Source organism: Arachis stenosperma, chromosome 3, assembly GCF_014773155.1.
Source record: "Arachis stenosperma cultivar V10309 chromosome 3, arast.V10309.gnm1.PFL2, whole genome shotgun sequence".
Classification (NCBI taxonomy): Eukaryota; Viridiplantae; Streptophyta; class Magnoliopsida; order Fabales; family Fabaceae; genus Arachis; species Arachis stenosperma.
The window spans coordinates 112902738-112917833 of record NC_080379.1 but is presented as its reverse complement, the minus strand read 5'-3'; positions in this window follow the sequence as shown (position 1 = coordinate 112917833).

The window sequence follows — 15096 nt, the reverse complement described above, 5'->3', positions numbered from 1 at the left end:
GCTGGAAAGCCCAGGATGTCTACTTTCCAATGCCGTTGAGAGCGCGCCAATTGGGCTTCTGTAGCTCCAGAAAATCCACTTCGAGTGCAGGGAGGTCAGAATCCAACAGCATCTGCAGTCCTTTTCAGTCTCTGGACAGATTTTTGCTCAGAACCCTCAATTTCAGTCAGAAAATACTGAAATCACAGAAAAAAACACACAAACTCATAGTAAGTCCAGAAAAGTGAATTTTAATTAAAAACTATAAAAATATACTAAAAACTAACTAAAAGATACTAAAAACATACTAAAAACAATGCCAAAAAGCATACAAATTATCCGCTCATCACAACACCAAACTTAAATTGTTGCTTGTCCCCAAGCAACTGAAAATCAAAATAGGATAAAAGAAGAGAATATACTATAGACTCCAAAATATCAAAGAAACACAGCTCCAATTAGATGAGCGGGACTAGTAGCTTTTGCCTCCGAACAGTTTTGGCATCTCACTCTATCCTTTGAAGTTCAGAATGATTGGCATCTATAAGAACTCAGAACTCAGATAGTGTTATTGATTCTCTTAGTGAAGTACATTGATTCTTGAACATAGCCAGTGTATGAGTTGGCTGTGGCCCAAAGCACTCTGTCTTCCAGTATTACCACCGGATACATACATGCCACAGACACATAATTGGGTGAACCTTCTTAGATTATGACTCAGCTTTGCTAAAGTCCCCAATTAGAGGTGTCCAGGGTTCTTAAGCACACTCTTGTTGCTTTGGATCACAACTTATTTCCTCTTTTTTTCCTTTTCTTTTTCTTTTCTTTCTTTTTCTTTTTTTTTTCGAAACTTTTTTTTTTCACTTTTCTTGCTTCAAGAATCAATTTGGTGATTTTTCAGATCTTCAATAACAGTTCTCCTTCTCCTCATTCTTCAAGAGCCAACATTTTAACATTCTTAAAACAACAAATTCAAAAGACATATGCACTGTTCAAGCATTCATTCAGAAAACAAAAGTTGTCACCACATCAAGCTAATTCAACTAGTTTCAGAGATAAATTTCGAAACCCTGTACTTCTTGTTCTTTTGTGATTAAAGCATTTTCTTTTAAGAGAGGTGATGGATCATAGGACATTCATAGCTTTAGGCATAAACTTATTAATTTTATTAATTAAGAACAAGACTCAAATATAGATATAAGATGAGACTAAAAATAAAGGAAAAAAATAATTAAAAAAAAAAAAAAACAGAGGCTCCTAATGATAGAGGTTTTACAGAGTTAGGACTCAACAACCTTGATTTTGAGAAGTGGATGCTCCCTCAGCTTGAGAGGAGAGCTTTTGGCGCTTCAGTTCTTTGATTTCACGCCCCTGCTTCTCTTGTTCCTTCATCAATTTGCAGATCATGCAGTTCTGATTCTGCTGTTCTTCCTTCAGTTGCTCCATAGTAGTCTCTTGCAGCTGTTGATGGATGCTTCTAGGCTGGCCCAGTAGCCAATTTCAGGGAATTCAGGGAGGAACTCACGCCCTCCTCTTGATAGAGTTGTCTGCACTTCCTTCCATTGACTTCTTGGTGATTGGATGTTCAATGGTATGAACTCATCTACTCCATCTTTACCCCAGCCTCTTACAGAGCAAGGAGATCAAGCTTGGGTAGGCCAATTTGGCTTCAGTGGAATTCTTATTTGCAATTGTGTAGATCTCACAAGCAATCACATGATGCACCTCCACTGCTTTTCCAAGCATAATGCAGTGAATCATCACTGCTCTCTTGATGGTGACCTCAGAACGGTTGCTAGTGGCAGTATGGAACGCCCAATAAAGTCTAGCCAACCCCTTGCAATTGGTTTGAGTCTCCCTCTTGAGTTGGTTTGGGACACCCTTAGAATTGGTTATCCACTTAGTTCCAGGGAGGCATATGTCCTCTAGAACTTGATCCAACCCTTATCTACTCTCATCATCCTCCTATTAAAGGAATCAGGATCATCTTGTAGTTGAGTAGTTTGAAGATTCTCTTATTTTGTCCAGATGGAAGTACATAACTTTCCCTCTGACCATGGTTCTGTGGGTATGGTAAGCGGTTTAGTCATTCTTTGCTTATCTGTTAGCCACAGATTGAATAGAATTCCTGAGCCATGTTCCTTCCAACCTTTGTCTCAGGATTGGTCAGAACTTCCCAACCTCTGTTTCGAATTTGCTCTTGGATCTCCGGATATTCATTTCTTTCAGATCAAATTTAACTTCCGGGATCACTGACCTCAGACCCATTATTTTGTGATAATGGTCTTCATGTTCTTTGGTTAAGAACTTCTCTTCATTCCAAAGATTCTTGGATTAGTCTCTTCTTTCCTCTTGAGTGGTTTGTTTTCCCTGGGAGCCATGATATTGATGAATCTTGGCTTAGTGATCACGAAAAGCACACCAAACTTAGAGGTTTTGCTTGTCCTCAAGCAAAAGAAAAGAAAGAAGATAAGAGAGAGAGAGAGGGGGAAAATTCGAATGGTGTGAGGAAGGAGGGGTGAGGAACGTTCATTATAGAGTGGGGGGAGGAGAATTTCGAAACAAAAGAGAGATTGAAAGGAAATTTGAAAAGATATGAAAAATATTTGAGAAAAGGGTGAGTTTTTGAAGAAGATTTGAGATTACTTTGAAATAGATTGAAGAATGGTTTTTGATTTTGAAGATTTGAAAGTGAATGATGAATGATTGAAGTGTGATTTTGTAGAAAAGTATGGGTGAGAAAAGAAAGTTTGAAAAATCTGATTTGAAAACAAAATTGTGGTCCCCCCCCACCAAGCTGGCGTTAAACGCCCAGAATGGCACCCATTCTGGCGTTTAACGCCCATTGTTGCCCCTTTGGGCGTTTAACGCCCAGCCAGGTACCCTGGCTGGCGTTAAACGCCAGAAATCCTTCCTCACTGGGCGTTTTTCCAAAACGCCCAGGATGCTGCACACCTGGCGTTAAACGCCCAGAATGGTGCCCATTCTGGCGTTTAACGCCCAAAATGGCACCCATTCTGGCGTTAAACGCCCAGAATGGTACCCATTCTGGCGTTTAACGCCCAAAATGCCCCTTACTGGCGTTTTTTCGCCAGTAAGCTCATTTTCTCTGCTTTTTGAGCTGAATCCTTCTGTAACTCTGTGAATTCCTTCATTTTTGATACTTGCCTCTGTAAGAACTAATCATACACCTTCCTAATGACTGGGTTGCCTCCAGTAAGCGCTTCTTTACTGTCTTTAGCTGGACTTCTGCTGAGAATCACTCAAGCCTCAGTTTTGAGCATTCCTGCTCAAAATTTCCTTCAAGATAATGCTTGATTCTCTGTCCATTAACAATGAACTTCCTGTCAGAATCAATATCCTGAAGCTCAACATATCCATATGGTGACACTCCTGTAATCACATATGGACCCCTCCAACGGGATTTGAGTTTTCCTGGAAACAGTCTGAGTCTAGAGTTGAAGAGCAGAACTTTTTGTCCTGGCTCAAAGACTCTGGTTGACAATCTCTTGTCATGCCACTTCTTTGCCTTTTCCTTATAGATCTTAGCATTTTCAAAGGCATTGAGTCTGAACTCCTCTAGCTCATTTAGCTGGAGCAGTCTTTTTTCACCAGCTAACTGTGCATCCATGTTTAGGAATCTGGTTGCCCAATAGGCTTTATGTTCCAGTTCCACAGGCAAATGACAGGCCTTCCCATACACCAATTGGTATGGAGAGGTTCCTATAGGAGTCTTGAATGCTGTTCTGTATGCCCACAGAGCATCATCCAAGCTCTTTGCCCAATCCTTTCTTCGGGACATTACAGTCCGTTCTAGGATTCTTTTTAGCTCTCTGTTAGAGACTTCTGCTTGCCCATTTGTCTGTGGATGATATGGAGTTGCCACCTTGTGGCTAATTCCATATCTAACCATAGCAAGGTGCAGCTGTTTATTGCAGAAATGAGTGCCCCCATCACTGATTAGCACTCTGGGAACGCCAAATCTGCTGAAAATGTTCTTCTGGAGGAATTTCAGTACGGTCTTAGTATCATTAGTGGGTGTAGCAATTGCTTCTACCCACTTAGATACATAGTCCACTGCCACCAGAATGTAGGTGTTTGAGTATGATGGTGGGAATGGCCCCATGAAGTCAATTCCCCATACATCAAACAGCTCTATCTCTAATATCCCTTGTTGAGGCATGGCATATCCATGAGGCAGGTTACCAGCTCTTTGGCAACTGTCACAGTTACGCACAAACTCTCGGGAATCTTTATAGAGAGTAGGCCAGTAGAAGCCGCACTGGAGAACTTTAGTGGCTGTTCGCTCACTTCCAAAATGTCCTCCATACTGTGATCCATGGCAGGCCATAGGATCCTTCGTGCTTCCTCTCTGGGTACACACCTGCGGATCACTCCGTCAGCACATCTCTTAAAGAGATACGGTTCATCCCAAAGGTAGTACTTGGCATCTGAAATTAATTTCTTTCTCTGCACATAACTGTACTCTTTGGGTATGAACCTCACAGCTTTATAGTTTGCAATATCTGCAAACCATGGAGCTTCCTGAATGGCAAAGAGTTGCTCATCTGGGAAAGTCTCAGAGATCTCAGTAGAAGGGAGGGACGCCCCAGCTACTGGTTCTATTCTGGACAGATGATCAGCTACTTGGTTCTCTGTCCCTTTTCTGTCTCTTATTTCTATATCAAACTCTTGCAGAAGCAACACCCATCTGATAAGCCTGGGTTTTGAATCCTGCTTTGTGAGTAAGTATTTAAGAGCAGCATGGTCAGTGTACACAATCACCTTTGATCCCACTAAGTAGGATCTAAACTTGTCAATGGCATAGACCACTGCAAGTAACTCTTTTTCTGTGGTTGTGTAATTCTTCTGTGCATCATTTAGAACACGGCTAGCATAATAAATGACATGCAGAAGTTTGTTATGCCTCTGTCCCAACACTGCACCAATGGCATGATCACTGGCATCACACATTAATTCAAATGGTAATGCCCAATCTGGTGCAGAGATGACTGGTGCTGTGACCAGTTTAGCTTTCAGGGTCTCAAATGCCTGCAAACACTGTGTGTCAAACACAAATGGTGTGTCAGCAGCTAACAGGTTACTCAGAGGTTAGCAATTTTCGAAAAGTCCTTAATAAACCTTCTGTAGAATCCTGCATGCCCCAGAAAGCTTCTGATTGCCTTAACATTGGCAGGTGGTGGTAATTTTTCAATTACCTCCACCTTTGCCTTATCCACCTCTATTCCCCTGCTTGAAATTTTGTGCCCAAGGACAATTCCTTCAGTCACCATAAAGTGACATTTCTCCCAGTTTAAAACCAGGTTAGTCTCTTGGCATCTTTTCAGGACAAGTGATAGGTGGTTAAGACAGGAGCTAAATGAGTCTCCATACACTGAGAAGTCATCCATGAAGACTTCCAGAAATTTCTCTACCATATCTGAGAAGATAGAGAGCATGCACCTCTGAAAGGTTGCAGGTGCATTGCACAGACCAAAAGGCATCCTCCTGTAGGCAAACACGCCAGAAGGGCATGTGAATGCTGTTTTCTCTTGGTCTTGGGGATCTACTGCGATTTGGTTATAGCCTGAATAGCCATCCAAAAAGCAGTAATAATCATGACCAGCTAATCTTTCTAGCATTTGGTCTATGAATGGTAAAGGAAAATGATCCTTTCTGGTGGCTGTATTGAGCCTTCTGTAGTCAATACACATGCGCCATCCTGTGACTGTCCTTGTAGGAACCAGTTCATTTTTTTCATTATGAACTACTGTCATGCCTCCCTTTTGGGAACAACTTGGACAGGGCTCACCCAGGGGCTATCAGAAATAGGATAAATAATCCCAGCCTCTAGTAATTTAGTGACCTCTTTCTGCACCACCTCCTTCATGGCTGGATTTAGCCTCCTCTGTGGTTGAACCACTGGTTTGGCATTATCCTCCAACAGGATCTTGTGCATGCATCTAGCTGGACTAATGCCCTTGAGATCACTTATGGACCACCCAAGAGCTGTCTTGTGTGTCCTTAGCACTTTAATCAGTGCTTCCTCTTCCTGTGGATTAAAGCAGAGCTTATAATCACTGGAAAAGTGTCACCCTCTCCCAGAAATGCGTATTTCAGGGATGATGGTAGTGGTTTGAGTTCAGGCTTAGGAGGCTTATCCTCCTCCTGAGGAATTTTCGAAAATTCCTTTGCCTCCTCTGGCTCTTCCTGATCAGTTTGAGCATCTTTGAAGATGTCCTCAAGTTCTGATTCTAGGCTTTCAGCCATATTGATCTCTTCTACCAGAGAGTCAATAATGTCAGCGCCCATGCAGTCCTCTGGTGTGTCTGGATGCTGCATAGCTTTTACAGCATTCAACTTGAACTCATCCTCATTGACTCTCAAGGTTACTTCCCCTTTTGTACATCAATGAGAGTTCGTTTGTACATCAATGAGAGTTCGTCCAGTTGCTAGGAAAGGTCTTCCTAGAATGAGAGTTGCACTTTTGTGCTCCTCCATTTCCAGCACCACAAAGTCAGTTGGAAAGGCAAATGGCCCAACCTTGACAATCATGTCCTCTATTATGCCTGATGGGTGTTTAATGGAGCCATCAGCAAGTTAGAGGCATATCCTGGTTGGTTTGACCTCTCCAATCAACCCAAGCTTTCTGATAGTGGATGCAGGTATTAAATTAATACTTGCTCCAAGATCACATAAGGCTACCTTGGTGTAAGTGCCTTCCAATGTGCATGGTATCAGAAAGCTTCCAGGATCTTGAAGCTTTTCTGGTAAGCTTTTTAGAATGACTGCACTGCATTCTTCAGTGAGAAACACTTTTTCAGTTTCTCTCCAATCCTTCTTATGACTTAAGATCTCTTTCATGAACTTAGCATAAGAAGGTATTTGCTCAAGTGCCTCTGCAAAAAGAATCTTTATTTCAAGAGTCCTTAAATAGTCTGCAAAGCGGGCAAATTGTTTATCCTGTTCCGCTTTGCGGAGTTTCTGAGGATAAGGCATCTTGGCTTGATATTCTTCAACCTTAGATGCTGCAGGTTTATTCCTTACAGAAGTGGTTGAAGAAGCCTTGTTAGAGGGATTACTGTCAGCACTCTCAGGTGTCTGATCCTCCCTTGGCGTTTGGACGCCAGGAATGGGTGAAGTTTGGGCGTTAAACGCCAACTTCCCTTCCTTTTCTGGCGTTTGAACGCCAGAACTGGGCAAGGAATGGGCGTTTAACGCCAGCTTTCCTTCCCTTTCTGGCGTTTGAACGCCAGAACTGGGTAAGGAATGGGCGTTTAACGCCAACTTTCCTTCCCTTTCTGGCGTTTGAACGCCAATACTCCTCTCTGGGCTCTTACTGTCCTCAGAGGGATTTTGAACAGTGGTTTGGTTGTCCTCTGTCATTTGTTCCTTATTTGGCTTTTTGCTCTTTTGAACAGTGTTATTCAAGGTCTTTCCACTCCTCAATTGAACTGCTTGACACTCTTCTGTTATCTGTTTAGATATTTGCTGTTTTGCTTGATTCAACTGTAGCTCTATGCTTTTATTAGCAACTTTAGTTTCATTGAGCATCTCTTTAAATTCTGCCAACTGTTCTGTCATCAGGAGTAGTTGTTGATTAAGCTCCATTACCTGTTCTTGAGGATTAGAGTCAGTGACTACTGTCATGACTTCCTCTTCTGGAGAGAACTCATTGCTAGAGTACAGATATTGGTTTCTAGCAACAGTGTCTATAAGCTCTTGAGCTTCTTCAATTGTCTTCCTCATGTGTATAGATCCACCAGCTGAGTGGTCTAAAGACATCTGAGCTTTTTCTGTAAGCCCATAGTAGAAAATGTCTAACTGTACCCACTCTGAAAACATTTCAGAGGGACATTTTCTTAGCATACCTCTATACCTCTCCCAGGCATTATAAAGGGATTCATTATCCTCTTGTTTAAAGCCTTGGATGTCCAGCCTTAGCTGTGTCATCCTTTTTGGAGGGTAAAAATGATTCAGGAATTTGTCTGATAACTGTTTCCATGTCTTTATGCTTGCTGTAGGTTGGTTATTTAACCACTTTTTAGCTTGATCTTTTACAGCAAATGGAAACAGTAATAGTCTATAGACATCCTGATCTACCTCTTTATCATGTACTGTGTCAGCAATTTGTAAAAACTGTGCCAGAAACTCAGTAGGTTCTTCCTGTGGAAGACCGGAATACTGGCAATTTTGCTGCACTATGATAATGAGTTGAGGATTTAGCTCAAAGCTGCTTGCTTTGATGGGAGGTATACAGATGCTACTCCCATATGCAGCTGTAATGGGGTTAGCATAAGACCCCAGAGTCCTTTTGGACTGATTAATTCCACTTAAGTCCATAATGGACAAAAGGGAAATGAGAATGATTGCAAAGAGATAAATTTTGTTTATTTTTATTTTTTTTTTGAAATAACCGAAAAAAATAAAATTCAATAAAATAAAATAAAAGGAAAATAAAAGAAAATTCGAAAATTAAAAATAAAATAAGATCAAAGCAAATTGAGAACTGAATCAATTAGTGAAGAAAAAGATTTTGAAAACAGCAATTAAGAAGATATGATTGAAAAAAAATTTTTTTGAAAGAGATTTGATTTTTAAAAAGAGGAAAGAGAAAAACACAAAAGACACCAAACTTAAAATTTTTAGAAAATCAAACACTAAATTTTCGAAAATTTTAAGAGAAAAACACAAAGAGGACACCAAACTTAGAATTTTTATGAATCAAAAAGGGACTAAGACTACGCAAAAACGAAAATTTTAAAAGAAAAATAAAAGCATGCAATTGACACCAAACTTAGAATATGAAACTAGACTCAACTAAAAGACTCTAAACCAACAAAAATAAAACAGTCCTAATCTAAGCAACAAGATAAGCCGTCAGTTGTCCAAACTCGAACAATCCCCGGCAACGGCGCCAAAAACTTGGTGCACGAAATTGCAATAACACTTTTGCAATCCCGCACAACTAACCAGCAAGTGCACTGGGTCGTCCAAGTAATACCTTGCGTGAGCAAGGGTCGATCCCACGGAGATTGTCGGCTTGAAGCAAGCTATGGTTATCTTGTAAATCTTAGTCAGGATATCAGAAATTATCAGGATTGATTGTAAGAAGCAAAAGAACATGTAATGGTTACTTGTACTGTAGTAATGGAGAATGGGTTGAGGTTTGGAGATGCTCCATCTTCCGAATCTCTGCTTTCCTACTGTCTTCTTCATCAAACACGCATGTCTCCTTCCATGGAAAGCTCGTGTAGGGTCTCACTGTTGTCAGCAGCTACCTCCCATCCGCGCAGTGAAAGCTAATGCACACACTCTGTCACAGTGCTGCCAATCACCGGTTTGGTTCCCTCCCCTACCGGAATAGAATCACTCTTTTGCGTCTGTCACTAACGCCCAGTAGGTTACAGGTTTGAAGCACGTCACAGTCATTCAATCATTGAATCCTACTCAGAATGCCACAGACAAGGTTTAGACCTTCCGGATTCTCTTGAATGCTGCCATCAGGTCCTGCCTATACCACGAAGATTCCGATTAAAGAACCCAAGAGATAACTACTCAATCTAAGATAGAACAGAGGTGGTTGTCAGGCACGTGTTCATGGTTGAGAATGATGATGATTGTCACGGATCATCACATTCATCCGGATTAAGAACAAGTGTTATCTTAGAATGGAAGCAAGCATGATTGAATAGGAAACAGTAGTAATTGCATTAATCCATCAAGACACAGCAGAGCTCCTCACCCCCAACCATGGGGTTTAGAGGCTCATACTGTGGAAAGAACGTGTACAAAATGTTATGAGGTCATAAGGTACTGATTACAATGTCAAAAGATCCTATAAGTAGTAAACTAGTATCCTAAGGTTTACAGAGATGAGTAAATGACAGAAAAATCCACTTCCTGGCCCACTTGGTGTGTGCTTGGGCTGAGCAATGAGGGAAATTCGTGTAGAGACCTTTTCTGGAGTTAAACGCCAGTTCTCATGCCAGTTTGGGCGTTTAACTCCAACTTTTATTCCAGTTCCGGCGTTTAACGCTGGAATTTCTGAGGCCGGATTGCTACGCGGGTTTGGGCCATCAAATCTTGGACAAAGTATGGACTATTATATATTGCTGGAAAGCCCAGGATGTCTACTTTCCAATGCCGTTGAGAGCGCGCCAATTGGGCTTCTGTAGCTCCAGAAAATCCACTTCGAGTGCAGGGAGGTCAGAATCCAACAGCATCTGCAGTCCTTTTCAGTCTCTGGATCAGATTTTTGCTCAGAACCCTCAATTTCAGTCAGAAAATACCTGAAATCACAGAAAAACACACAAACTCATAGTAAAGTCCAGAAAAGTGAATTTTAATTAAAAACTAATAAAAATATACTAAAAACTAACTAAAAGATACTAAAAACATACTAAAAATAATGCCAAAAAGCATACAAATTATCCGCTCATCATTGGGTGTCAAATGCTGCAGCATAGCTTTTGGCTTTATTTTCTTTTCTTTTGCTCAACATCTTTCCACCACAGACACATGGCTCATTAATTCTTCCTAGGATCATTGATGCCCAGCATCTCTTTGGATAACTAAATGTTTTGTATCTAAGTTGCTCTTTATTGTGGATTTTCAATTGGTCATCCCAAATCAGTTGATCTAAGTGACCGGGTTTTAAAATACCCCTTAGAATTTACTCATCCAAGCAGATCTTAGTACAAGAACACCACAGGCATATGTCCTAGGGTCCAAGCTATTGGTGTCCAACCTTTATTCTTTGTTTTCTTTGCCATTTTGGCTTTTTCTTTCTTCCTTTTCTTTCTGTTTTTGTTACCAAGGGCTGTTTCATTCTTGATAAGAGTCTTTGTAGCAGCAAGCTAACTCACAATTGAATGAGAATGATATTATGCAACAATTATTTCATGAGTTATGCATTTAATCATACACATATACCACCACCAACTTCCATTCATACTTGTGCAACATTGGATATTTTACTTTTCAATTCAAACCAAACTCTTTTATTTAAGCATATGGGAAACAAAACAAAATTTAAATCTAAGTGATGGATAACAAGCATTATGCAGGTTTAGCATTTTAACAAGCAGTTTCACTTGTAGCTAGATAAACACTTTAGTAAGACAAACAATGGCTTCCAGATTCAAAATATTTCACAGCAGCAAGGATTAAGTTTAGATACAACCTTTGAAGTTGCAGCCCTTTGATTTTTCTTCCTGTTGTGTTCTCTTTGAGTTAAGATGCATAATGTCTTCAATTGTTGACTCGTGTTCTGCATAATCCTCAAAGTTGCTTGCTTCTCAAGCCTTTAGTTATGTGGTTAGTGTGCATAAACTGAGTGTGGTTTCAGGATTTGTTTTGGTGTGTGAACACCAAACTTAATTGTTTTGCCACTGTCTCAGATGCAACAAGTCAACCATAATTGAAACCATGTGTACTTGCTAAAGGTTAATGAAATTAAAGCTAGGAAACAATTCAACAGTTGAATAATGTGTTTGATTGCTTGGAGCTAGAATCATGCAAGAGGTGAGAATGTGTTTTTAAATGATATTTTTGGTGGAACACCAAACTTAGAAGTTTTCATTCTCCCTCAAATTGTTTTGGTGTGCAACACCAAACTTAGCTCCTTGCAATGCATACCAATTATTCAACATTTTTATTGAAAAGCTATGAAAAAGACAACTACCTCAGGTTGGGTTGCCTCCCAACAAGCGCTCTTTTATTGTCACTAGCTTGACATTGGACTTCCCTTTAAGGTGGTTGATATTGGTGATGTCTCAACTTGTCACCTCTCACTGTCATCTTTCTTTGTGTGCCTTGATGCTCAATTTCCATATGCTCAAGAGAAAGTATTTGGTTGACAGTGTAATAATCTTCTGCTCCCTGTTGTTGATATACTAGTTGCACTTTATCACCTTTAGAAAATCCTTCAGTTGGGGTTCTCTTGTTCTTCCACCCTTTGTGAGCTTTTTTCTTGCTCTTCACCTTCTTCTTTCTTGTTGGTATGCTTCCTTTGACAGATACTTGGGTTGTGATACCTTCCTTTTTGTTTATCACCCCTGCTTCCTTTTGAATTCCTTTTTCTTTTTGCATCTGCTTGTTTTCCTGTTCTACTTCCTTGTCAGTTGATTGCTTTGGAAGGAGATCATTACTTATTTTGCTTGTTTCTTCATCCTTTCGTAATTCTGGAAAGACTTTCAGTATGATGCTCTCCTCATGCATCCTGAGGGTTAACTCTCCTTGCTCTATATCCACAATGGCTCTAGCAGTGGCCAGAAATGGTCGACCAAGTATTATGGAGTCACTTCCATTTTCTGAAGAATCCAGGACCACAAAATCTGCAGGATAAATGAACTTGTCAACCTTAACTAAAAGGTTCTCAATCAGCCCCTTAGGATATACTACTGATTGGTCCACCAATTCCAAGGACATCTGTGTTGGTTTCACCTCCTCTATGCCAAGCTTTTTCACTAGAGAATATGGGATTAGATTTATGCTTGCTCCTAGATCACACATCCCCTTGTTAATGAATAGGTTTCCAATAGTGCATGGTAAGAAGAAACCTCCAGGGTCTTCAAGCTTGGGAGGGAGTCCCTTTTTAATGAGTGTACTACATTCTTCACTGAGCATCACCGTTTCCTTCTCATTCCAATCTCTTTTCTTATTGATGAGCTCCTTCAAGAACTTGGCATACAAAGGCATTTGCTCCAATGCTTCAGCTAAAGGTATGTTGATCTCCAACTTCTTGAAAGTCTCAAGAAATTTGTGGAAATGCTGATCCTTTGTTTCCTTGTGAAATCTCTGTGGATAAGGCAGTGGTGGTGTTGAGCTTTTCTCCATCTGATGTTGTTTTGGAATTGGTTCTTCCAAGATCTTCTTTCCTTTCTTCAAATTCTGTGGCTTGTTGTCTTCCTCTGTGAGTTTTTCTGGAGCATTCTTGGTTGTCATGTCTTTGTTGATGGCTTCATCATTCTTTGTTGGCTCAGTGTCATTATGCTTGGTTGCTCCTTGGTTACCATCTGTTAACACTTTCCCACTTCTTAGTTGCACGACCTTGCATTCTTCCTTTGGGTTGGGAATGGTGTCACTAGGTAGTGAACTTGATGGTTTTTCAACAGAAATCTTCTTGGAGATTTGTCCAATCTGTCTCTCTAGGTTCTTCATGGAGGCTTCTTGGTTCTTAGTTGTCAATTCTTGGTTCTTCATTAGTTTCTCCATGAGCAGCTCTAGATTGGTGATTCTCTGTGAGTCATGTGAGATGGGTTGATTTTGGGGTGTTGATGGATGAGGATAGGTGTTTTGGTTAGTTGGGTGGTTATTGGGTGGGTATTGGTTAGAATTTGGGTAGTTGTTTTGTGGTTTTCTATATGAGTTTTGGTTAGTGTTTGGCTGGGGGTTGTGGTTTGTGTTTTTCCAATTGTTCTGACTTGTGTTTCGTTGCCATGGTTGTTGGTTTTGATTGTGGTTGTCTCCCCATCTGAGGTTGGGATGGTTCTTCCAAGATGGATTGTAGGTATCCCCATAAACTTCATTTGTTCCAGGATTTTGGTTGTGCATGTATTGGACTTGCTCTTGCTGTTGCTCTTCTTGAGTTTCTTCACTTTGCACCCAAGTAGTTGGTGGTTGGCTTGTGGTGCTCACTGCTGCAACTTGCAAGCCATCAATCCTTTTGGCCATTTGCTCAAATTGTTGTTGAATCTGCTGCTGCATCATCTTGTTCTGAGCCAGAATAGAATCAACTCCTTCCACTCCATTACTCCTCTTCTCTGTGATGGTTGGCGTTGTCTTTGATGAGCAAAGAAATATTGGTTGTTGGCCACCATATCAATGAGGTTTCGAGCTTCCTCTGTGGTCTTCATGAGTTGTAATGAGCCTCCGGCAGAGTGATCAAGAGCTTCTTGAGCTTTAAGAGTGAGTCCCTCATAGAAGTTCTGCAACTTGTCCCACTCAGTGAACATCTCTGGTGGACATTTCCTCAATAGAGCCTTATATCTTTCCCATGCTTCATATAAGTTCTCAGACTCCATTTGAGTGAACGTTTGAACCTCAGTCTTCAACCTTAGGATTCTTTGAGGGGGATAGAATTTAGCAAGGAACTTGCTCACCAAGTCATCCCAAGTGTTGATGCTTTCTTTTGGAAAGGTCTCTAGCCATTGAGTGGCTTTATCTCTGAGAGAGAATGGGAAGAGCAACAACTTGTAGCTATCAGGAGGTACACCATTGGTTTTCACCGTGTCACAAATTCTCAAGAAGGTGGACAAATGTTGATTTGGATCCTCCAAAGGTCCTCCTGCAAAGGAACAGTTGTTTTGAACCAAAGTGATGAGTTGTGGCTTGAGTTCAAAGTTGTTTGCATTGACATTGGGAGGAAGAATGCTACTCCCACAATGCCTAGCATTTGCAAATGTGTATGAAGCCAGGACTCTTCGTTGATGTTGGTTATTATTGGCTCCTCCTTCTGGTTGATTGGGGTCTCCTTCCATTTCTTGGAATTCCTCCTCAGATTCTTCTTCTCCAATAACGTTCTTCCCTCTTTCAGCTCTTCTTATTCTCCGAAGAGTTCTTTGATCAATTTCAGAGAGGATAGGGGAAGATCTTCCTGTACCTGACATGCAAACACACAACAATAAACACACAGACCCAGAAAGCTAATGAAACTTCAATCTATAGCTCGAATGAAGTTTTAGTTAGTTTAAGCAAAAACTCAAACAGTTAGTGTGTTAGTAAGAATTAGAATAACAGAAAAGAAAAAATGCTTAATCTAGACCTCCACTTCACTTAATCATTGTCAATCTATTTCAATCCCCGGCAACGGCGCCAAAAACTTGATGTGTGGAAAACGATCCAACACAAAACTCACCGGCAAGTGTATCGGGTCGCATCAAGTAATAATAACTCACATGAGTGAGGTCGATCCCACAGGGATTGAAGGATTGAGCAATTTTAGCTTAGTGGTTGGTTTAGTCAAGCGAATCAAGTGTTGGTTGAGTGATTTGTGTTTAACAGGAAGTAAATGACAGTAAATGTAAAGGGAGAGGGGAATTTGCAATAAATTGAAAAGCAGGGAGGTAAACTTGCAGAATCTTAAAGAACAAGAAACTAAATGACTGAAACTTA